Genomic DNA, 25917 nt, shown 5'->3' with positions numbered 1-25917 from the left:
CACTAGTTGGTACTTTTTTTTTTATTCTTGGGCCTGAGCACCCAAGAGTCTGATTTAGTAGGTATGGAGAAGAATACAGAGTAAGCCTTTTTAAATAAACCCTTCTAATGATTGCTGCCCGTGATTTCATATGATAGTTTTGGAAATACTGCCTTAAGTCTGTAGTTTACTGGGTACAGCTCTCAGTCAACAAGAGTTTCAGTCTGGGAAAGGAAGGACAGGAAGAGATAAATAGAAAGGTCCAAAAAGTTTAGAGCCTGTAAATAATAAGTTATTCTTGTAATAATAATTCATTGATTCAACACATATGTATTGCAAACCAGTTCTCTGACAGGAATAAAACAAAAATAAACTGTTCTAATGGAGCTTACATTCCAGCGGGGGGAGACAGACATTGAAGTACTATCATAAGGCAGAAACGATGAATAGTTGTCTTCAGATGCATTCTCTAGGGTGATTTATTAGTAAGCTTGGAAAGAAATAATAATTTAAGAATTTCTTTCCTTTGAAATATGTTCTTTCTCCATACCCCTCTCCATAGACCCATAATTCTACCAGTCAAATGTTTGAAGTGTTAATAGACACCAAATTAATAGGCCAATGTTTTACTTCAAAGAAACATTATATCTCACATTCTAAAAGATGTGGTTGACACCTGTTACACAGTCATTGGAATTAATAATCTTGACAAATCTTTCTGCCATATTTCATTTTCCATTTGTAAAGTACTATCACATACATTTTATTTTGGTTGACTTTATACCTCAATGTTAAAACCGCATATATTTTCATAATTATATATTTTTGTGCAGCATGACAATGAAATTTTTAAATTTCTATGATTAAGTTATAGAAATTATGTGTATTTGTGTTTTTATTGGTTTCTCCACTATCTAGGACACTAACTAAATTTGGAGTATTTAAAATGTTTTCCAGGCCCTGGTTGGTGTAGCTCAGTGGATTGAGCACGAGCCTGTGAACCACACGATCACGGTTCGATTCCCAGTCAGCCACATGCCTGGGTTGCAGGCCAGTTCCCAGCAGGGGATGCACAAGAAGCAACCATACATTGATATTTTTCTCCTTCTCTTTTCTTCCCTCCTCCTCTAAAGATAAATAAATAAAAAATCTTAAAAAATGTTTTCCAGTTAATAAAATAAAAATAATAAAATGTGTATGAAAAACTCTAGAATGCACTGCTTAAATCTATTTATTAACTGCAGACTATTGTGTAGCTTCTATTTTGTGACTGTGAATCATGGTCCTTCAAGACCTGATAAAATGTGCAGTGTTACCTGAACTTATACAATCACAGATTCCTTTTCAGAGTTTACAAAAGGACCGTATGCTCTAAAAGAGTGATTAAAAACAGGGAGAAAATATAAAAACCAGGTAAGCCAAGCCACATTTTAAAAAGTCCCTCTTTTCTCTCTCTCCACACACACACACACACACACAGGAGTGCTCACAAACATGCACAAGCACACAATTATATAATTACATGCCTTGCATTTCATTGGATGTAAATTGTTCATCAGAACAACTTTATTTCAACATTGAGTTAAAATTTAATGATATTTTAATGCTTGTATTTCAACCCACTGAAGTTATTTTCCTATTAGATACTAATCATTCAGTGACTCCTCTATCCTATCAAGGCACCAGAACAAATTGTATCAAAAAAAGGAAGATGAAGGCGTAAAGAATCTCAAGTACTTTGTTGCCAAATCTGTAATTATTGGCTTGAATTTTGTAGAACATATGGAGTGAGGAACATCAAGGAAATAAATTGCCAAGGGAAAATTCACAAAGATACTCTTGAACATAAACATTAGTAAAGATGAAGAGTAATCATATATGAAAATAAAGAGTTTAAATAAAAAGTAACTATATTAATTACAGATATAATTTTAAAATACAACTAATATGATATATCCATTAAATCAAGAATTGTGTATATTTATATACTGGCTTGTTGTAGGAAAGATTTATAGTAATTACTAATTTAAGACAACTTTAATTTGTAAATTTCACATTTATTAGTTTTATGCTGCTTAGTTTATTTTCAGTAGTAACAAATAATAAAACTCTTATAATAATATATACTTCATGTTTGGTTTTAGGGATCAGATTCTATAAGAAAAGAATTCTAGACTCAAGCAGAAACAACCCCTTTATTCAAGCTAAGAAAAATTCTTTTGTGTGTTTTGTTTTGTTTTTGCTTAGTGAGGCAGTACTGAGAATCAATGTCATAATCTAAATATTATTATTCTTAATTATATGTAGATTGTGCTCAAATACAATAAACTAAAGCTACTTCTCGTGTGATGGGTTTGATTCTAGCAGTTTAAAAAGATTCTTGTATTCATAATGTTTAATTAGTCCATTTATTCATCTAACAAGCACTGCTGTCTGCTGTCTTGTTTACCAAGCACTGTTTACCATGCTCCTGCTGTCTATCTATGGATCACCACACATGTCTCGCATTTGGCATTATTCAAGTTCTTGCAATTAAGACACCAATGTCCAGATTTGACAAAGAAAGGTTACAACTAGACTCTTCAGAACACCATCCCAGAGTAACTGTGTCATTTAAGCACGTGACAGAGTGAGCATGCATTAAATCTAAGTCAAATACTTATGGCTCAGTTTCTCTGGGGTGTCCACCCTTTTGGCGTCTCTGGGCCACACTGGAAGAGGAGTTGTCTTGGGACACACATTAAATACACTGCAACATGTAATTACAAAAAACTCATAGTGTTTTAAGTTTATGATTTTGTGTTGGGCGTAATTCATAACAATCCTGGAGTACATGCAGGCCATGGTCTGAGGCTAGGCAGGCAGGTCTGAGACAGCCCTAAAAGTTTCCCTTATGTTGGGAAAAGTAGGGAAATGTTTTCTTATGTGTTCAAGTGTAGCCCAGATAAGCACAGCAAGCTGGTGAACCTTATTATATCATTCAGATAGAACTAGAAGAATACAGAGAGCAGAAACCTGAAGTATCTGAAAATGCCTACTTCCCATTGTCCATTCTTCCACGCAAATACTTAATGGATTTTTTTTCATTCTTCTTCTCAGTTTTGTCCCAAACATCTTGGTTTCAAAATCCTGTGAAACTTAAAGGCAAAGTTAAGCGAAATCTGAGAGAAAAACCTGCATCAATTGTTTGATATGAAGTTCTATCATGTAAAAAAATGAGGATTTGAAAATAGTAATAAAAACTGATAAATAAAATTATATTACATGCCAACTTTAATTTTGACTCACAATTCATATTTACCACACCAGACTGTGTATCTGAAACAAGGTTATTTAGACATTTTTCAGAGTTGGATTAAAATGCCTCAATAGTACATAAATAAAAACATTAAAACAGGAATATTCTCTCCATGGCTTCTAGTCTCATCCTAGGTGTCAAAATTTGATGTATCTGTATGTGAGTCTATGAAAAGTGATGAGCAATCCTTAGATGTGAGCAAGTATTCTACTACATATGAAAAGACACAGTGGGGTTCCAGATCTCCCTCCCACAGTAATGTTCTATTTTAACAATAGAACAATTTTAAAAGCAATTCATATGCAAAAATGGAGGTCACTTAATATGTAGAAGACATTATGGCTACATCACTAATTGTTCCATTAACCTGGATTAGGAGTTAAATCTTCTTTAACTGTTGACCCATAATGAAATCATACTTTAATAAACATATTATCACTCAAACTCAGAAAATAAGGCTAAAAAATAATTTAAAGCTTTCTGAGCTGATAATTAGACCTGACTAAGTCTCAATTTAATTTAACCTCTTAGAATATCGTCAGAAAGTAATCTTTACATTATTTCTGTTCCATTAGTTTGAATACTCCTAAAGTTTTATACTTCAGTGAAAAAGAATTTTAGTTTAAAATTTATATGATTATTCATCAGTTACATGATCACATATTTATGTATAATAATTACTTATACTGTTATATATAATAGATGAAAGATTGGATATAAGCCTAATAGAGATAAATATAATAATGAAAAATATAAATTACTGTATAAACCAACAATGGTATATTAGAATCAATAAAAATTATATTTAGAAGAGGTACAGAAAAATAGATAAATTAATGAAGAAATCTATAATGAAATATCATAGAGTCAACAAAAGTTATACTTAAGAGCCAGAGTTATAGATAGTTTCATTTAGTTCATTACTTTTCTGCTTTTGCTATGTGTTCTACACTCCTGAAAATTATAAAATGATAAAGTATTTTCTTAACATATTTTTATAATTCTTTATTTGTTATTTTAGTAAGTTATTGAATTACTTATTTATAAAGGTTTTCCATTTGAAAATTGCATAAATTCATTTGAGGAGCAGGTCATACACTTGAACCTAGATAGAATATCTTATAACAAATTATGATATTTCCAAGAAACACGATTTTTATGAGAAAACAGTGAAAAAATTACAAAAAATATTTTAGCATAGTAACAGAATCGTTAGAATTCTTATTTACAAACTGTTTCTCTTGCCAACTCAGGCAATGTTCCAAAATCATAATGCTGCCAAATTGTATGATGTTATTATAATATTTTCATTTAACAGAGCCTTAATGATTTTTGCAAAGTAAGTTGTTTCAAATAGGTTTTTTAAATAAGAACTATTCCAGAGCTCCTAAACACGTAAGACCCAGAAATGAATGATAGATATATCTGGGAAATAGGGGATAAGATCGAGGGTGGGAGGTGGGGATGTCTGGGGTAAGGAGAGTGATGGAGGGGAAATGGAGACAACTGTACTTGAACAATAATAACAATAAAGATGAAAAAAACTAAAGGAGAAAAAGATTGAATCTGGTAATAGAGACTTATATTCCAGGCTTTATCAGGCAAATCAATTAATTCTCCTTATGTGAAAATAAAGTTGAATACTCCATATTTTTTATAGAAGCCAGTGACTTTCTAAAGCATCTGACTGATTTGACTGATTTCGTTACAGGACATTAAACCAAATAAGTCCTCCTAGGAAGACTGCCTTTTGCTTCTACAGGCAACCAAGGGAAGTTTCTTACTTACTCCTCTTTGATAACTCCACATGCATGATCACACCTTGCTAGATGGGTACTATGATTTATCCCATCTTCAAAAAACACAGTGTTCCATTTCCCCTGTTACATATGAGTATATAATTTCCCATGAAATTATTTTGGAGGGCATTACTTTTAACTTATAGAGTAGCTATTATTTTATAAATTATATAACAAAAATGTACAGTCTTTGATATGATTATTCTACCATAGAGCTCTGTTATTAATATACTGTACCATTTTAGAGAAAAATGAGTCAGGAACAATACAACAATTTACAGCTTCTACTGATTTTTTTGTTGGTCTTTGTTCTGTGGATTATAACCAACAATAAGATACACACTATGAAGGAAGTAAAATAAGATCAACATTTATTTTTGTTTATAAAGATCAACCTCATGATTTTTACATAATTTCAATAAATTAATTAAAAACATTAAATAGTCTGTACATTTGTACATTGATTTTAAAGTTCTGCTAAAAGTATAAGGCATGTACTTGGCACTCTACAATATTTATTAAGTGATTAAGCAAATAAACCATAACTTCTAACAAATCAGGAATAAAAGTCTCATTTGGAATAAGTTTGTATCTTGCAAAAATAAAATCAATTTTATAAAATGTAATACATTAAACACTATTCTACAAAAACAAAGTAATCAAACTCATATCTGTAGGACATGAAAAATGGAACATAAAGAAAAATATGAAAAAGAAGTAGATACATGTTATTTTCAATATTGTGGGTTGGTGTTATGGCTTCATGAAAAGAAAGAGGCATGACTGAACAGACCGACAGATCTCAGAGAGGAGGGAGTTGTGGGGGCCTGGAAGAAATGAGCCAAAGAACATATATTCATGCGACATTGACACGGATAAAGGTAGTGAATGAAGGCTAGAGGGGAGAGGGCTGGGTGGAGGAGGGCAAAGCAGAAAAATGGTAGGAGTCTTTGATAGTTTCAACAATAAAAAGATTATCCTATTTAGGAAAGAAAAAAAACATGTCAAAAATGTTTGAAATTACAATTAATTTCATGGAACCACTCTACAAAAAGAAACACACTTTTCTATATGAGGATTTGGCCATTGGAAAATATCTTGAAACAGCAATAAAAGGGTTTTTAAAACATTGTGATAAAAAGACACCATAAGAAATTTGTAAATTATAGGAAAGAGCTAAACAATATTAGAACTATACAGAAAATTAAAACTTGTCTTAGGAATATAAAAGAATATTAGAACAAGAAGGGGCAATATATTTACATGAAAAAAGAATCAGTATTCTGAAGATGGCAATTATTTGCACATATAAGGGTGCTCTCCTGAGAATTCCAAATGAATTGGGCAGGACAAGTGACCAGTTTAATTTTGAGTGAGTAAAGAAAAATGTGATAATGAATCTAAATTTCATCTGGAAAAATAAACAGATAAAAATGACCTGAAGATACATTTGATAAATAATGAGCAGTGTCTTGTAAAAATGTTTTTAAGTTTTCAATTACTTTTTACAGTCAATACCATTTTTCATTCCTTCCAGGTATACAGCACAGTGGCCAGACAGTCACATACTGTACAAAGTCCTACCCCTGTCATGTCCAGCACCCACCTGGTACCATAGTTACTACAATATCACTGACCATGTTTTCCATGCTGTAGTTTTCATTTCCATGACAATTTTGTAACTATCAATCTGTACTTCTCAGTCCTTTCAACTTTTTCACCCAGCTTCCCAACTTCCCCCTTCCCCTCTGACAACCATCAGTATGTTCTCTGTATCTATGAGTTTTATGTTTTGGTTGCTCATTTATATTGTTCTTCAGGTTTCAAATATAAGAAAAATCCTATGGAGCAGTTTCTGAGATTGTGTGGCAGGTTGTTTGCCGATGGCTGCAATAATCCCTTCCATTCTTATATGCAAAGTATTTTGCCTTATGACTCTTCTAATCATCAAATTAATGAAAATATTATAAATTATCAATACTTATTGAAATATTAAATCAGAATTTCCAAGGAAATGCATGCCAAACAATAATGAACTATTTTTAAACTATTACATTAGCAGAGTCTAAACATGATAAGACTCCCTTGGGTTAGCCAGATTTTGGAATAGACATTCCAACACAATGCGAATAATAGTATATGTTTTAAAAAATCTTTCTAAAATGCAAGATTTCTATATATTTAGTTTAAAAAATGCACTTAACATTTTATTGAGCAGTTTGAGTTTTAATAAGATATTTTAAGGTAAAAATGAAGATGTTAATAAAAAGATGTATGTATAAGGATGTCCATAGCAGCATTATGCATAGGACAGATAACTTAGAAATAATGAGAATGCCATTAAGGATCATTATAATGGAAAGCTATTATACCATTAAATGTCACATTAACATAGCATATTAATGATCTGGGTCAATATTCACAATAATTGCCAAACAGAAATATTCACAATAATGGCTGCGTAAAAAGAATATATTTAGTAGATATTGTTAATGTGTTTGGTATTGATAGTAAAGACTACAAGGACATAAGGTACATTTAAACAGCAGTGCTATTATGCATGGGTTTAATTTTAGTAGTAACATCATTATTAATAACTGACATTTCTAAAGGACACGCTATATACAAGGCATTAAACTAAGCATTTTATATGGATCATGTAACTTAACAATCCTCACACATATTCTATAAGAAAATGCTACTTAACCTCTATTTTACCAATGAGGAGTGGAAAAATATATTGGGTCTTATCTAACAGATCCTTTTTTGGTATTTGTGTGTGTGTGTGTGTGTGTGTGTTGCCAGGGTGAGTCTAAGGTTTGAAAATGTTGAAAATAAAGCTAAAATATTATTTAAAAAACACAAAGCAAGGACTTCTCCAGTCTTCACTGTTTTGGTTTTATTAATTACCTGATAAAACTTTTGTATACATTGATACATATTCTCTTGAGATAGAGAGCCAAAAACATACTTCTTGATATTTGTAAACGATAAAATTTTACTATCCCAAACACAATGTCCTAAAAAGACAAGTGACCAGGTTTGATTGTGTGGTTTGGCATCTACTGGTAAGAATCTGAAAAACACGGTGTTTCCAAATGAAATATTTCCAAATGGAAATGATAATTCCAAAAGAAAAGGAAATAGAAAGGAAATGAAAGGAAGGAAAGGAAGGAAGGAAAATGCTGGAGAGGAAAATAAGGGGAAAAGAAGAGAATGCATTAGAGTGATCACAAAGAGAGCAAGCAAGCACAGGAAGGACAAGCAGAATGGAAAGTACCAATGCTCTCCAATATTTAAATGGATAAACCAAGTTAACTCAGGTGTTTGGGGAATTTTCAGAATTATTGTATTATATTAAGAAATACTAGTGCACAAATCTTGGTGCTTCATTACAGAGAATATATTTTGGGCATTGCGAACATCTCTTACTATCTGGATTCTTTTTTTTTTTTTCAGATTAAAAACATACTGACCTTTACTCAACTGTGGATTCTCTACTGCTCCTTTAATTCGGCACTGGAATAGTTTCAAATCAATTTCTTTTTCTAAAAGAGTGTCAAGTCCCCTGTTGTTCACCTCCGTGGCTAGATTCAAGTCACTATGATTAGTAAAACCTAATCCCAGTTCAATTTTCTCTTAAAACATAGGAATCTAAACTTTATCCAAGAAAAGTCTACTGGTTTTTCAGACATTTGTCTTCTTCAGCTAATCATCCACATATGATAGATTCAAAATTCAGTAGAAATAAAGCCCATAAACTGAATATAATCCAAGGAAAATAACTAATAAACTTATCAATTAGTTTAAAATATTCTTAGATCTAACCAAATCTGGATAAAGTGATGTACTCAGACTCCTTTATATTGATGACTACTATAAAAATAGCTGTTTAACTAATAGTTCTGCCTCTTGTAAGGATATTATTAATAATATTTTTCTCTGTTTCCACAGAGCCATTTGTAACATTTTCCAGAATGTTAAATAGATATACTTTTTTTCTGGGAACTCAGTGCATTTTGTGGTTTTAATCTTGAGGATAAAAAACATGTAATAGTACTTTATTGATAGTACTTTATTTCTTCTCTGCAATTAGATAACTGGTTTAAACTGGTGCCCCGTGACTAGTTCACAAATGTGTATATGTGAGATTAGAGCTTATACCCTTAGCTTTATGTTGGAATAATTTTATATGAAAATTTTCTTTTCTTTTTTGTTTATTATTTTCTCATCTTGGTGCCTTTTTAATACACACTGAAGTTTCTTTTGTCATGTGCTCCTTTCAGCTACAAGGATGTTTTTTTTTTTTCTGGAGGAACAGAAATGAATGAATGAATGAATGATTAACTTTCCTAAACCATTAAAGGTGTGTTGATATCTGTTTATAAATATATATGGAATTGATTTAAGTGTAATTAACAATATGATTTTGGTTTGCTTGATTTCCAAAAACCATTGGGTAGTTTTTGTTTTATAAAAATGCATGCCTCAAAGAACCATTAGCCATTTTTACTAAGTGCCTGCAGATGAGAGGCACTCTGTCAAATGCAGTCCTTTCTCCCCCTTGTAAGAGGGAAACCTGAGTATTTTTTCAGAACAGCTTTTGTTGATACGATGGTGCTTATGGACATAACGGTATCTGTGTCAGCTCAGTCTGTTTAACATATGATAGTCTATCAGACATGCAACTCTACGGACAATGGAGATAGAACAGAATCATGAACTGGGGGAGGAAGTCTAGGATAATTTGAGAGTAATGGGAAAGACATACACATAAAACAAATTATTTTAATTATGCAATAGGCACAGCGATAAAGATATACACAAGGAGTTACTGGTGAAATTACATAATAAAACTTAGCAAAAGTTTAAAAAACTTTGCAATATCTGTAAATCATCAAAAATGGTTTAGTGAGCACCTTGTATACATGGATATAATGCTAAGTTCTAGGAATAAAGCACAGAACACCTAACCCTCTACGTGAGCTCCCCCTTTAGCTTTTACTTGTTTTAGCTTTTCCCCTTCCCTTTCTTAGGTTATTCCTTTTTCTCTTTTTCTCAATATTTTAATTTATATCTATCTATATTTATCATCTATATCTAGCTATAGAAGCAATATATTGTATCCACATATGATTCAATTTAAACATTTCATCTCTATACTATTCCATCTCTATACTGTTTTACCCCTCATTATAAATTAACTCTATGTTTTGGGTATTTTGCTAACACAGTAAAGAATGTAATGGGTCAAGGAATGTTACCACTCATAAACAAAGAATATTAGTATTTGCTGTTTTATAGTTTGAAATTTCCCTGTTATTGTAAACAGCAGTAGTTTTGTAACAAAAGGAGTATTTTCTTTCTCTATTATTGTGTAAGATTTATATGTGTGTGTATGTGTACACACAAATATATACATATATGCAGTCTTTCCACAAGGTATCCAGCCATGTACTATGAAAACTGCAGATGTTTACTGAGGAAGATCATATAGATACAAGAAACACTACACATAGGACAATGATACCTTAGTCCCCTTCAAAGTAGGCACCGTGGAACCTCACACAGTTCTCCCAATTGCTATCAGCTGCCCTGTTATATTTTCCTCAGTCTAACAGATGGTCTGAAATCTCTTGCCTTTTAAAGATGATTTTAGTTTTGGAAAAAGCCAGAGAACACGAGACACCAAATCCAGGCTGTAGGGGGTTAAGTCCCCTGGGTGATTTGATGTTTCACCAAAAAATGTCATGGGTTGTAGTGTGTGTGTTGCTGTGATGAAGCTGCCAATCACCAGCTTCCCATAGCTATGGCCTTCTGAATAATCTGAACTGTCTCCACAGAGAGATGTCCAAGCTTAATGAAAAATTTGATGCAGATTCCTTGCTTTACTGGCTCAGTCCTTTTGAATGTGACATCCACACAGTACACCTGCTCACTCAATGGCATCTATTGCCTCTACTGACTAGTATAGCAAAGTCATCATTGTTCACACATGTGCATTCCAGTGCATTCTCCTTGTCTGTCAGGTTACATGGATGTAGTGTGAACCATTCCAGTTTTTTTTCCAGACAGACTTTGTATATTCAATATTTTATTTTATTTTTTTAATTAAGATTTTATTGTATTTAGAGCATTTTAAGATTCACAACAAAATTGAGGAGAAGGTACAGACATTTCTCTTTTTTTACGTCCAAGTAAGATATTTTTCAGAAAATAATTTAATATATTAATTAACAGCATATAATGTTTTTAAAATTTATTTAATTCCTATTCAAATACAGTTTTCTGTTTTACATTCCCTGCCCTGCCCCCCCAGTACTCCCCACCTCCCTCCCATTTCCGCCCCCCGCCTTAATTATTGTCCATGTGTCCTTTATGTATATTCAATATTTTAAAGAAGAGCAAACCACGTTGACAGAAGTAGCAAAGTGACCACTGAGACCAGAAAGTTCATTTTTCTATTTACGCTGACACGGTAGCATGAAAATGCTTCTGTACTCAAAGTCTTGACAAATATTTCCTATTTTAGAAACGTGAATTCCAAGTTGCCTGGGGAAAAAAAACCTTTAAGCTTTCAGGATTTTCTCTAAATGTTTCAAATCATGTTCTCTTGGTGAATTCCCATTAACAATCATTAGCTTCTTTCTGGGAAATAAGTGTGTTTGACTCTTTTATTCCCCCTTATTGGCTTCATAACTGTCTCGTGCTTTGTTCCTAAAATCATAATTTAGTTTTGTCATTTAAGGGATAAAAATAACAATTTTAAGTATATTAGTTATTAACCTTTTTGACTGAGGTAAAAGACATTTAAATAACACAGAAACTATCTATGCAGCAATTAAGAACAACTATTCATATTATTAGATATTATCATGGCCTCCAAAAGTGACTCAAACACCTTTTTTCATTAATTTAGGATATATTCAAGGAAGAAATGTTTCTTATATTTAAAACACATTACTAATATGGCATGTGTTTTATCTAGAATCCAAACTAAGTAAATGTTTTGAAGGAAATATATGATATTAAATTATAAGATAATTTTGTGAATTCATATACTGAATGTAATACATTAAAATTTGCATACTACTAACTTGGATATATAATGGCATAATAAATTATTTTGTATACATGAAAAAATGATAAAAACACAGTGTATGGATCCAATTATATTAAAAATACTTATGCTTCATAGAAATGTACACACAAAAAAACTGAAAAATGATTTCTAAGTGGTATCATGAAAATGATTTCTAAGTGTTTAAGGGCTATTTAAGCAGATGCCCTATGGATATTCACACTGGTAAATTATATATTAAAAGTAGTGCCTCAAAAATTCACATATCCATACAGGTTATTGGATTTCTTGGAATTCAAGGACACTAATCAGAAATGTAGCCGAGAATTGTATGTGAAGATGCATAATACAATTCTCTTTAAAAATGCAAAAACAAAAACAAAAAAAGAAAAAATTCTACAATTGAGTAATAGTAGTTTAACAGATATAAGATTCATAACATGTTACATAAGAATCAATGTTGAATTATCAAAATGTTTAATAGTATGTGAAGGTATGCACATTTTATATTGAGATAAAAAGTATATAATGCATATAAATATAGATACATGCCTATATATAAGTGTAACTGTCATGAATAGGTAAACTAGGTGAAAAATATGATAAAGCATTAGCATTGTATGCCACTGAAAGGAAAAATTAAATTATTTTCCTCCTGCATATGTTTCTGTATTTTCACATATTCTGTAATTTTTATAATTCTATGAAAATTGCTTCTTTAAAATATTTATGTATTTGAAGGATACATTTTCTTTTAAGCTCCTCTCCTTCATTACTAATTTATCCTTCAAAAGTTTTACCATGTTAAACAGTTTTCAAAATAGTACATAAAATTCTTCAGAAACAATATTACTTCTGTTGCCAGCATGTTGAAATTATTACCTTAACCAAAGGTATGTGGGTTTCTTTTATTATTACTAATAATGTTTTTAGTTCAAATGTTTTAAGGGTTTGTTACTAACATGAAAATATAATTGACTCCAGGCAATTAATGAAATGATGATATTGAATGCTAACAGAATGTTATAGTCACTTGTAGGCATATCATAATTTTTAATAGCTTTTTGAAATAAGGGAAGTGACATTTCTTGGATAACTCTTCACTACTATGATACATGTAAGGCACTGTGATAATACTTTTTATACTTATCATGCTGTAAAATTCCTGTAGACTTCATAAGTAGCCATTGATTACTAACTTTACCTTTTAAAAATTTAATCTTTATTGTTTATTTTCCATTACCATTTAGTACTCTTATACCCCATCCACCCAGGAATTACCACACTGTTGTCCATGTCCATGGACAACAACAGGAAATGTTACCTATTTTTCCTTTTTTCTTCATCCCCCCACTCCCTAATCTAACCCCTGTGCTCAATTTTAAGGCCTGTGCTCAATCCACTAAGCTACACCAGCCGGGGTACATTTTACCTTTTTTGAAATAATATAGAATGATATGCCACCAATGTTATGTATTTTCTTCCATCTTCAATATTAAAATGGCTACATAAAAATTCACCAATTTTGAATTTTTTAAATGTGTGCTGATATGACAGCTGTCACAATCCAATCCAATAAAATTGTTTCAAGTGAAGTTAAAGAGAACTAAGCACTGTTAGATTGGCCATGTCACAGAAAAATCCGGTTGAACTGTTAAGCCAGTCCAATATTATAAACTGTTCAACAAATTTAAGAAATATTTGAAAAACCATGGAAATAATTTTTATTATTATTTTTAATTCTTCCCTGAGCATATGTGTATTGATTTCAGAGCAAGACAACACTGATGTAAGAGATATCATCAATTGGTTGCCTCCTCTAAGCACCAAGAAAGGATCAAACCTGCAGTCTAGGTATGTGTACTGACCAGGGGTGAAACCTGCAAAATTTTGGCGCATGTGTTAATGCTCCAACCAATCAACCAAAATGCCTGGCCAGGGCCATGGGTACAATTTTTTAGTGCTTTCATATATGGCTATAATATATTACAAATATTTTAGGCTCTAACAAAAAGAAAAACATAACTAGACATAAATCCTATCCAATCTATTAAAGAATTTCAGTCTTCAACATGAAATTTAGAAGCATGCCACCAAACAAAAGGAACACTACAAAAGGAACATTTTGCATACTTCCGGTATATACATGTATATATTATAGGTGTGGGACAAAATATTTATTAATTTAACATAGTTCAAAAATATAAGTCACATCTTCTACTTCTGTGCCCGAAAAGATGACTGAATATTTGTACACATTCTCACCTAACAACTACCCAGTCATCTTGCACATTTATCTGCGCCCTTGACCTCATTTGTACCTTTCTCTCTCATGTCTCTCTAACAGAAGTCAGTCTGCCAAATGAATCTAACTAAAAGGCTATCTCCATCATAATATCTTATTTTGAAACTAAAATAAAACTCCACTGTATTTCAATAGCACATATGTGCTATCTTTGTTAGCGATAATCTACCTTGCAACCAATGTATATCTTTCCCTCTACATAGTGAATACCTAGTAGGCAAAGGAAACCCATACATGTTGTGTCCACATCTATTCACTATTCTGTAACTTACATCATTTTATACTTGCTAATGCTGTTCAATACATTTTTGTCTAATTCAATTACATTGGTGAGAAACAGAACTCGGTTCCATTACACCTTTACAAGCTATTTGGTATGAAGAAAATGTTACCTTTCTGAGCATTAGTTTTCTCATTTATCAAATAAGTTAGTAATGGCCTTATATTATAGTTTGATGTTAGGCAGCATGATTCTCCCAACTTTGCTCTTCTTTCTCAAGATCACTGTACTATGTGGGACCTTTTGTGGTCCCATACATTTTTTAGTATTTTTTCTAGTTTTGTGAAATATATCATTGGAACCTTGATAGGAATCACATTGAATTTATAGATTGCTGTGAATAATATGCACATTTTAAAATATTTTATTTATTTATTTTTAGAGAGAGGGAAGAAAGGTGGAAAGAGAGGGAGAAAAATATCAATGTGTGGTTGCTTCTTGCACACCCCCTAGTAGGGACCTGGCCCACAACCCAGGCATGTGCCCCGACTGGGAATCCAACCAGTGACCCTTTGGTTTGCAGGCCAGTGCTCAGTCCACTGAACCACACTAGCCAGGGTGATAAAATGGACATTCTGATTATGTTAATTCTTCTTATCTGTGAACACAGTATGTGCTTCCACTTATTTGTATCTTCTTCAATTTCTTTTTTTTGTGTCTTATAATTTTCCTAATACAGACCTTTTATATCCTTGGTTAGGCTTATTCCTAGATATTTTATGCTTATTGAAGCAACTGGAGTGGCATTGTGTTCTTAACTTCCATTTCTCTTAGTTTGTTATTGAAATATAAAAATGCAACTGATTTACGGATATTAATTTTCTACCCTGTTACTTTGCTGAATATATTTACCAGTTCTAGTAGTTTCTTGGCATAATTTTTAGGGTTCTATATGTACAATATCATGTCATCTGCAAATAATGACCATTTTACTTCTTCCTTTCTGATCAAATGCCCACTATTTCTTCTTCTTATCTGATTGCTGTGGCTAGGACTTCCAGTACTCTGTTAAATGAGAATGGAGAAAGAGGACATCCCTGCCTTATTCCTGATCTTAATGGGAACCTTTGTAGTCTTTGCCCATTGAGTACATGCCAGCAGTGGATTTGTCATATAATGCCTTTGTTATGGTTAGGTATGTGCCCTCTAATCCCACTTTGCTAAGAGCTTTTATCATAAATGGGTACTGGGTTTTATCAAGTGCTTTTTCTGTATCAATTGATACGATCATGTGGTTATTATCCTTTATTTTATTTATGTGGTGAATCACATTTATTGACTTGTGAATGTTCTGCCAACATTGCATTCCTGGAATGAATCCCAATTGATCATGGTGTATGATTTTTTTCATGCATCACTGTATGTGATTTCTTAATATTTTGTTGATGAGTTTAACATTTATGTTCATCAGAAATATTGGCCTATAATTTTCTTTCATTGTGGTGTTTTATCTGGTTTTGGAATTAGGATAATGCTGGCCTCATGAAATGAGTTGAGGAGACTTCCCTCTTCCTGAATTTTATGAAATGGTTTGAGAAGAAGAGGTGTTAGCTCTTCTTAGAACATTTGGTAAAATTCACCTGTGAAACCATCCAGTCCAGAGTTCTGGTGTAATGAGAGTTTTTTTTATTATTGTGTCAATTTCACTAGGTGTAATTTGTATATTCAGACTCTCTGATTCTACTTGATTTAGTTTTGTAAGGGCTTAGTAATCAAAACAGCATGGTACTGGCATATAAACAGACACATTGATCAATGCAACAGAATAGAGAGCCCAGAAATAAATTCACACCTTTATAGTCAGTTAATATTTGACAGAGGAAGCAAGCATATACAATGGGCAAAAGATAGTTTATTCAATAAATGGTGTTGGGAAAATTGGACAGGTATGTACATGAAAATGAAGCTAGACCACCTTCTCACACCACACAAGAATAAATTCAAAATGAATTAAACACTTATTTGTTAGACCCAAAACCATAAAAACCCTAGAAGGAAACATAGGAGGCAAGATCTCAGACATTGCTCATAGCAATATTTTATTGAATATATCTCCCTCGGCAAAGGAAACAAAAGAAAAATAAACAAATGAGACTACATCAAACTAAAAAGTTTTTGCATAGCAAAGGAAATAGTCAATAAAATAAAAAGACAGCCTACAGAATGAAAGAACATACTCGCCAATATATCTGATAGGGGTTAATATTTAAAATTTATAAAGAATTTAAAACACTCAGCATTGAAAAAACCCTAACAACTTAATTAAAAATGGGCAAAGACCTGAATAGACACTTCTCCAAAGAGGATATACAGATGGCCAATAGACATATGTAAAGGTATTCAAACTCACAAATCATCAGAGAAATGCAAATTAATGCCACAATGAGGTACCATTTCACACCTGCAAGAATGGCTATCATCAATAAATCAACAAGTACTGATGAGAATGCAGAGAAAGCACTGTTGGTGGAAATGCAGATTGGTGCAGCCACTGTGGAAAGCAGTATGGAAATGCCTCAAAAATTTAAAAATGGATCTGCCTTTCAACCCAGCTATCCCACTTTGGGGAACATATCCGAAGGAACCCCAAAAACTAATTTGAAAGAGCATAAGCAACCCTATGTTCATTGCAGCATTATTTACAATCACCAAGATATGGAAGCATCCCAAGTGTCTGTCAGTAGATGAGTGGATGGAACAACTATGGGACATTTATACAGTGGAATACTACTGAGCTCTAAAAAAGAAGAAAATGTTACCCATTTTGACGGTGTGAATGCACACAGAAAACATTATGCTAAGTGAAATGAGACAGTCAGAGAAGGACAAATGCCATATGATTTCACTCATGTGGAATCTAATGAACAAACTCAACTAACAAGGAAAAGGAGATAGACTCATAGCAGAGAGCAGGATGACAGCTACAGGGGTTAGATCAGGAGGTGGAGGGACCAAGCAAAAAGGAAAAATGGGTAACATTTTTCTCTGCTCTTAAAGCAGAGAGCAGGATGACAGCTAAATAGTAAAATAGATAGTAAAAGATATCCTTCCCCTCTAAAGATAAATAAATAAAATCTTAAAAAATAAATAAAAGAGAGGTAAAATGTAACTGAAATGCAAAATAAAAAAGATTTGTGCAGTGTATAAAGAAGGTGCTGTGATTGAACAAACATATCTAAACTGGTTTGTGAAGTTTCACTAGAGATTGCTCTCTGGATGGTCCTCCACGGTCAGGTAGACCAGCTGAAGGTGAGAGCGATCAAACTGAGACATTAACTGAGAACAATCAACATTATATCATATAGGAGATAGCCGACATACTCAAAATATCCAAATCAATAAAGTTAACTGGTGAAAATGAAAGCTGTGCCTTTTATCTTACAGAAAAAAATGAACATGACCAACCCACTACATTCAGAAAGATAACAACTTTCTTAATGATTTAAAGCAATTTTATGTACTTTAGCAAAATGATTATTAATTCAAGTACTAAGTGGTCTTTAGGATAGTTCCTTAAATTTACCTTATAAATTTATGATTTTCATGCTTATTTGTAGAGATACTATTCTCTCACCCCAACCCACTTTAGATATTTTAAGTACATGCTATGGAATAAACAAAATGTCTTCATTAAAACAATATGCTAAAATATCTATGCCAATAGTACTTATTCTTTTTGCCAACACTTTCTAGCATATATGGAAATAATAATTAATAAATTATATTTAAAAAACACTAATTAACAAAAAAGAATCTTTCCATCAGAGCTGTACGTGAGCATTTGATTGTTGCTACACTGATTCTATAGTGAGAATTTAAAGAGTGCCCAAAAGATTTTAAACCTTGGTAAGTCAAAAGAAACATTAGTTGGAATGTTTGGGGCCTATCCAACAAAGTTAAGATTATTAATGATAATTGGTAAAGATTATCTAAAGAGGGCTAAACAAAGCCTATCTTTTGAGTGCTTCTGAAGTGGAAGTCTAAACTTCTCAGGCAGTCATAACAGAACTCACTCCTAAGAGAGAAGTTCTGCTGAGTAAGTAACTATTTTTGCTCATGGATAATTTGTGAAAAAAAAAAAGAGACACAAAATAATTTGTTTGTGTTCCCTTTCGAGTAGTTACCATTCTTCCATTATCTTCTCTGAGGCCTCTGGTGCCCTTTTGCTACATGGAGAGCCACATACGTAATTAATTAATTAATTAATTAATTGAGAGGGAAGGGAGGGAGAAAGAGAGAAAGAGAGAAATGGCAATGTGTTGTAGCCTCTCACGCGCCCCCTACTGGGGACCTGGCCTGTGACCCTGGCATGTGCCCTGACCGAGAATCAAACCGGCCATCCTTTGGTTCACAGGCCTTAGCTCACTCCAGCGAGCCACACCAGCTGGGGCCCACATACCCATTTTGCCTCAATTTCCTCCTACTTATTTTCTCTATTGATTTCTCTTCTACTCCTGTGCGGTTGAATGTTTGAGTACATCTTAGATTTTTGTTCCACGCTTACTTCCTTTGAGTTTTCATCTAGTCTCTTGGCTTTTAATGTCATTTGTCTTTTATGAAAACTAACAAATATACATTGCTAGACTTCATTTCTTGTCTGAATTTCAAACACTATTTTCCTCTAACTTCTGAACATCTCCAATTGGATGTCTTACATGTATCTGGAACTTAACATGCTTCTAAATGACCTCCTGGTAACCTTCCAAAACAAATACTCCAAAATCTCCAAACTTATTCTTCAAATGTTATCTCCATTTCTGAAATGTGTGATTTCCCCTTTCCAGTTTTTAAAAAAAAACTTCATTGGAGTCCTTGACCTGAGGGCTAGGCCTTTCTGCATTCTCTACTCATTGGACACAGGTTGACCTGTAAAGAGGATATGACCTAAGGTGCTGCTGTTCTCCAGTGTGGAACAGACCAGCTGTGTGCTGTCAGTCATTATCATTATCACCAGCTGGCACAATGAGTGTGTGCATCTAAGACATGATGGGTTTATGAAACACATCACTGCACCCACTACAGATACCATGCAGAGCAATTGAAAAATTTGTGTTATTAAAAAAGTTAATTTCATTATTTCCACATGATACTTATGTCATATTTAGCGAGGAGTTGCCAAAGCTTGAACTAATATTTAGTCATAGGTAACTACATTGAAATTTACCTCTGCTGCTATATAATACATGCAGGTGTATTCAATAGAGGAAGGGTCAAGCCACATTAATAACTACTTACATTGCATAAATTGAGCACTAGTGTGATGTAGGGATATCAATGAAATACATGAACAGTGATCAAAAAAAATAAAAACCTGGCTCTGATTTGAGAACATCTGTCAGCTAAATTGTGGCCTTCTGAGTAAAATATTTAATATTTTCATTACCTTGTCTGTAGTTCATTTATTTAACATTATTAGATTTTTAAAAAATAATGTCCTAGTTGTAATGGGTACACTTCCCTGTATTCTCTGGAGTCTGGCTCTTTGTTCGAAATGCTGATGATTCATTCTTTTGGGGGGAGGAGGTGGACGGGAGGATTCATGATGTATGGGGAGAAGAAAGAGTTATACAGACCATAATCAGTGAATACACTTAAACTATATTCTGTCATGAGTGGTGGAGGGAATTGAAAAGATTTAGCTGGAGAGTTGAATAATCAGGGAAGATATAAAAAAAAACCTTCAAATATTTGAGGAGTTTGCATGTGGCAGCAGGATTTGAAATTGATATAATTGGTTTCAAATGATACAACTATTAATGAGAGGAAGCTTCAGAAAGCAGATTTCCACTTAATATGAGAAAAAACTCTGTGAAGGTCAGTGCTATCAAATAATGTAATGAGTTTCTGAAAAAGTGGGAAATTCCTTGTTACTGGAGTTTTTCAAGTATAAGACAGATGACTTTGTTGTAATGATATAAATAGGGCTCAAGTATTGTTTATACTGCCTAGATGACAGCTAAGATCTTTCCATCCTTAAGATTATATGATTCTATATAACTTTGTACATTCTTTTCAGACAAGTGAATTGGAAGCAAATTTTTTTTTAAAGATTTTATTTATTTATCTTTAGAGGGGAAAGGAAGGAGAGAAGGAGAGAAACATCAATGTATGGTTGCCTCTCGTGCGTCCCCCCCTGGGAGTTGGCCTGCAGGGAACTGGCCTGCAACCCAGGCATGTGCCCTGACTGGGAATCGAACCGCGATCGTCTGAGTTGCAGGCCCGCGCTCAATCCACTGAGCTACACCAGCCAGGGCTCGGAAGCAAATTTTTTATACTGTTCATTTATAAGGGAAGGGAGAAAGATAGAGACAGGCAGAACTCAGAGACAGAGACACAAAGCAATGGATTAAACCCATACTACTTTTACAGTGTAAGAAATAAATATATTTTAGTTCAAATTGAATCAAATGATTACATTAGGTTAGTATTAGTACAATGCCAGAAATACATTGTGATTTACTGAACTTTTTCTGAATAATGTACTGTGGATAAGATGATAAGAGCTACTTCCCACTTTTCTCTGTTTCTAATATAATAGCTACAGAGGAGAAGAATCAGTAAGCTTATTTTTCCCTTCTGATGGGCATGAAGAGGGAGGAAAGTAGAGCAGAGCAGAGCATATGCTATCGCAGAGTGAATAGAGAGGGTTTCACTACTAGCAAAGTACAATCCCTGATAAGATACAAGAGGTACTATGCTAGGCAATTTATCTAATTGCTTTTAGTTTCCAGTCCACTTCTCTTTCTCTACTAGACAAAGAAAAGATAAAGGCCATCAAGCTGAAGCTGAATTCCAGTGGAGCTATGATTATTATCAACAGTTTTAAGAGAAAGTATACACTGACAGGCATGAAGAATAGAGTGACCAGAATCATTTCTGTTTCTTCATATTTATATACTTAATAAATAGCTCTTTCTTTTAGGTGTCTGGTATACACTGCATTTTTCAGACTATAAGACCCACTTTCCCCCTCAAATTTGAGAGTGAAAGGGGGTGTGTCTTATAGTCTAAATGTAGCTTAACTGTCTTGCTGTGTGGGGCAGGGGGCAGTAGTGGAGTAGGGTCACAGGTTAAATATTTCAAAAATTATTTTTTGAAAATTCAAAAATTATTTTCTGCTTCAATTTTCCTCCTCTAAAACCTAGGTGTGTCTTATGGTCTGGTGAGTCTTATAGTCCTAAAAATATGTTATTCAAGTATGTTTAAATCAATCTAAACAGTTAATTTACAATGAAGGGCAGACAAAGAAGAATACAAATAAACTAAATTATTGACTGGAAACACAAAAATAATTTTGCAATCGAAACTTTAAATTGTATATTAGAAACAAAATTATTCGTAATTTTAAATGACAATTAAGAAACAGCATAAGTTTAACACAATAGGTCTGAGTCTCATAATCATTAAAACTTCAGTTTGAGTCAGTATCAGGAATGGTTTTAAATGAAAAATGAATGCTATCCTGCTTTGGATTATGACTATAAAGTGAATGTCTCATTTACATGCATTTTATTTCTAAAATTTTTAAAAACTAGGTTTGAAATTTTTATTTTAATGCCTACTCATACGAGCAATTAAACTTCTGAGAAATTTTCAGATTAGAGAATGTTTAGCAAAGTTGATAAACATTATATTTTCCCTTTGGGTAGTTCATAACCAAGTACTTTTTTCTGTCTTTTCTTTTTTTTTAAATTTATTTTTAGAGGGGAAGGGAAGGAGAGGAGAGAAATATCAATGTATGGTTGCCTCTCATGAGTCCCCTGCTGGGAACCAGCCTGCAACCCAGGCATGTGCCCTAACTGGGAATCGAACCGCGATCGTTGTGGTTTACAGGCCCGCGCTCAATCCACTGATCTACACCAGCAAGGGCCTGTCTTTTCTTTCTTCTGCCTTCCTTCCTTCCCACACTCCTTTCCTCTTTGCTTCCCTTTCTCCTTCCTTCCTTCTTGTTTTCTCTCCTTCTTATTTATGTATGTGTATACAGTTTCTCATTTTTGTTGCATAAATAGCATATTTTTATACATGAACATGATCTTCATTCTATTGTATAAAGTCTAGATTTAATTTACATTTGTTACAACAACTAATTTCATATTTGTAAAATGGGAATATTGTGTCTTAGCAAACACTTTACATGAGCAAAAAAACCAAGGTAATGTTTCTTGTTTTAATTGGATTTTTGTAAAAATAAATATATGTGTCAGCAATAATCATATACCAGGGGATTAGTTTTTAAAAGACAGGTTACAGAAGACAAACTAAGTATGTTGAAATGTATGAAATAAATAGGTTTATGTAGTGGTTTTAAATCAATTTACCTATAGTTATTCATATATTACATCAAATAAAAGTAAAAATTTTCATTACAAATGAAAAATAAAAATAATATAACAAATGTGATGTGGATATTGTGTGTATTTGTGTGTATTGTATGGCAAAATAGAGAATGAGAACTTCCTTATACTGTTACCCTAAAGCTGTTTATGAACTATTTCCATGTGTTACTTCAAAATTATGCCTCTAAGTAAAATTAATATAAAAGGCATAAAGATATAGATACCGTAGGCATTTATTTTATTTCATTTTAAAATTTATAAAATGTACTCAAACCTAAATTACACTACTGGGATATGGAAGAATAAAAAGGTTATGGTCGTTAATCTTAATAAAGCACTCAGAAAGGAAAGGCATAACTAGCAATGTGTTTTCCACCAGGGGAACATAAGCTGAAAAGATGTGCTATGCATGTACATATGTGACATTTATGTCACTCTTGAGATACAAAAAGAAATTCAGATACTTGCATTATTATGCATAAACCTTTCTACATTTTCAATTTTTAAACAGAAAACAAATCTTAATGGTCAGATTTATTCCTTAGTAAGTTAAGAAATAGAAATTTAGAAAGAAATTAAGTTTTCTATTATCTGTGTCTCTTTTACTAGTATAAAAATATTTAATAATTTTTCCAGATTATTTCACCATTGTAGATTAAATTAAATATTCTTGTAAAGCTAAAATAAAATTACTTGAAAATTTATTTATTTATTTTAAAAAGATTTTGATTTATTTATCTTTCGAGGGGAAGGGAAGGAGAGAAGGAGAGAAATATCAATGTGTGGTTGCCTCTTGTGCGTCCCCTGCTGGGAACTGGCCTGCAACCCAGGCATGTGCACTGACTGGGAATCAAACCACGATCCTTTGGTTCGCAGGCCCGTGCTCAATCCACTGAGCTACACTAGCTAGGGCAAAAAATTTATTTTATTTTATGAGATTTTATTTGTTTGTTTTAGAGAGGAAGGGAGGGAGAAAGAGAGGGAGAGAAACTTCAATATGTGGTTGCCTCTAGCACACCCCCTACTGGATATCTGGCCTGCAACCCAGGCATACGGGCTAGATTGGTAATGGAACTGGTGGCCTTTTCATTTGAAGGCCATACTCAATCCACTGAGCCACACCAGCCAGGGCAAAATTATTAAAAAATTTAAAGTGGTGAATAAAAGAGTAAAAATTATTAATAAAGCTTTATTTGTTTGAATTATAGAATTATACTAAATGTAAATTTAATAATAAATGTTTTCTACTTAATTTGTTTGTCTTTTTTTAGCCCCAAACATATTTACCTGAATTTCAAAATAATTGAATCATTCCTCTGACTACAGAAAGTTCGGTTTTCTTCAAATTATATAGATTTCAGGACAAGTGAGATAATTCCAGAATTGGTTATCTCTTCATTGTTATGCACTGGATTACCCACTTGATAGACTAAAAAATTGATACTTAAAAATAATTATTCCACTCATCAGGTGTAAGTGAGAATTTTTGAGTTTCTTTCATTTATTTATATTTTTATTGTTTTTACTAAATGAAGTTAAGGAAACAGCAATGTTTTCTGTAAATAGTATTTCCCAGTATTAATCTGGACCTGTTAGTCAGGCTTTCTATTATGGTATAAACTGAAAAAATGCAAACAAAAGTAATAAACTCTTTAAAATATAACTTTCGAATGACTGCCATCTATTTGATGAACAATCATGCCATTTTTTAACTTATAATTATTTGATTGTGATTTTCAACTCATTTTATATAGCATCCTCCAGGCAAAGAGTACAATACAGTTGAGAGTGATAATTCATAATGCAAAATTTTGCTCATATTCCTTGCTTTATACTTCTCTCATGAAGTAATGTTTATGTAATAAAATCTCCAAATTATTGGTGGATATTTCTCTTTATTTTTAAAGAGAGGCAAGACAAGCCAGTTCTCTTGTTCATTATATTTGGAAAAAAAAAACGGCAGTAGCCATCAGAGATGCAAATTAAATACGAAGAGATACCACCTCACACCTGTCAGAATGGCCTTCACTAATAAATCTACAAACAACAAGTGCCGGCAAGGCTGTGGAGAAAAGGAAACCCCAGTGCACTGTTGGTGGGAATGCAAATTGGTACAGCCACTGTGGAAGACAATATGGAATTTCCTCAGAAAACTAAAAATGCAACTGCCTTTTGACCCAGCAATTCCACTGCTGGGATTACATCCTAAGAATCCTGAAATATCAATTCAAAAGTACCTATGCACCTCAATGTTCATAGCAGCGTTATTTAAATAGGCAAGTGCTAGAAAAAGCCTAAGTGCCCATCAGTAAATGAGTGGATTAGAAAACTGTGGCACATCTACTCAATGGAATATTATGCAGTAGTAGTAGTATTGCTACCTTTGGCAACAGTGTGAATGGAACTGGAGAGTATTATGCTAAGTGAAATAATCCAGGCAGTGAAGGAAAAATACCATACGATCTCAGCTATAACAGGAACCTAGTGAACAAAACAAAGAAATGAGCAAAATGGAAGCAGAGGCATGGAAACAATGAACAAACTGATGGGGACCAGAGGGGAGGAGGGAGGAAGGATAAGGGAGGAAATAAAGAGAAGAGTCTGGTCAAAGAACAAATATTAATGGCTCATGGCCATGGACAACAGGGTGGGGACTGACCCTGGGGGTGGGTGGATAGGGCAAGGAGAGCAACAGGGGATAATTGGACAACTGTAAGACAACAACAATAAAAACAAAACAAACAATGGCATATAGAACACACTCAATAGTTACTTAGAAAATGTGAAAAATACTTTTTATTTCAAATTAACAAGCATTGGTGACCTGTAATTGTAAAAA

The 25917-nt window shown here is 33.0% G+C and overlaps 1 long non-coding RNA gene across 1 annotated transcript in view; it reads right to left on the bottom strand.

Annotated features, from left to right (window-relative positions):
* The window catches only part of LOC118975681 (uncharacterized), a 539098-nt gene that overhangs the window by 320871 nt on the left and 192310 nt on the right, over window positions 1-25917 (bottom strand). The window lies entirely within an intron of this gene.

The sequence above is a fragment of the Sturnira hondurensis genome, unplaced genomic scaffold, assembly GCF_014824575.4.
Source record: "Sturnira hondurensis isolate 20B ecotype Veracruz unplaced genomic scaffold, ASM1482457v3 Scaffold0020489, whole genome shotgun sequence".
Lineage (NCBI taxonomy): Eukaryota > Metazoa > Chordata > Mammalia > Chiroptera > Phyllostomidae > Sturnira > Sturnira hondurensis.
The sequence above is the reverse complement of the archived record's forward strand: the minus strand, read 5'-3'. Positions and strand labels throughout refer to the sequence as shown.